This window comes from Sinocyclocheilus rhinocerous, unplaced genomic scaffold (assembly GCF_001515625.1).
Source record: "Sinocyclocheilus rhinocerous isolate Xijiao unplaced genomic scaffold, SAMN03320098_v1.1 scaffold284, whole genome shotgun sequence".
Taxonomy (NCBI): domain Eukaryota; kingdom Metazoa; phylum Chordata; class Actinopteri; order Cypriniformes; family Cyprinidae; genus Sinocyclocheilus; species Sinocyclocheilus rhinocerous.
The window spans coordinates 971897-972773 of NW_015628031.1; positions in this window are offsets into that span (position 1 = coordinate 971897).

The window sequence follows — 877 nt, forward strand, 5'->3', positions numbered from 1 at the left end:
TAACATACTGATTGACTAAGAGACTGAATTTTCTTGATGAAAATTATTATTTTTTTGTTTAAAAAACATGTTGATATTGTTTGTATCAAAATTAGACTTTCTTTCTCCTTTGACATGTTCAAAATTAAATAGAAATAATTTAATAACTACCATTTCTGTCCTTTAGTGTGATGTATTGTCCTATGGTGTGACACACATAAATTATTTGTTTTTATCTCAAAATATCTTAAAAAAACAGTTGAGTATTGCAATAGGGGACATACAAATATCACTCAACTTAAAATGGTATAATTTTCAGCAGTTTTGAACAGATGACAGCAAAGTTTGTCTTCTTGTCAAAGTTTGTCTTGAAATTGTCCTACAAGTCATGGGGTAAAAAATCATGTTAACTATAATTTAATATTAAATAAATAGCACTATATGAAAATAAAGCCCGATTCGGATGGTAATTGTTTCTCATATGGACTTCTGTAAAAATACATTTACACATCACCTCTAATGGATAAAACTAATGGATTCGGATGGCAATTTATTCACAGTGGAGGAGCGAGTTCTGTGATCCTACGAACCCGAGAACACGCTGCTCACGTGGCCAGTCACATGATTGTCTGCCGTAAATAAAATGAATTTTATTTACAAATTTATTCTTATTATTATGTAAAATGTATTTTTATTATTCCAAGCATATTTTATCATATATAATCCTATTTATTATTTGATTATTTAAATCTCCTGTTTAAAAACAGGAAAATAGACCGCTACAGTTGTATATAATTATACGCAAAATAAAATATGTATGCAAATTACACCGAAGCCTACCGTACGGTGTTCGGGAGTGCTCAAAAAGGGTTTAAACACTGAATTTTGAATCGATTTC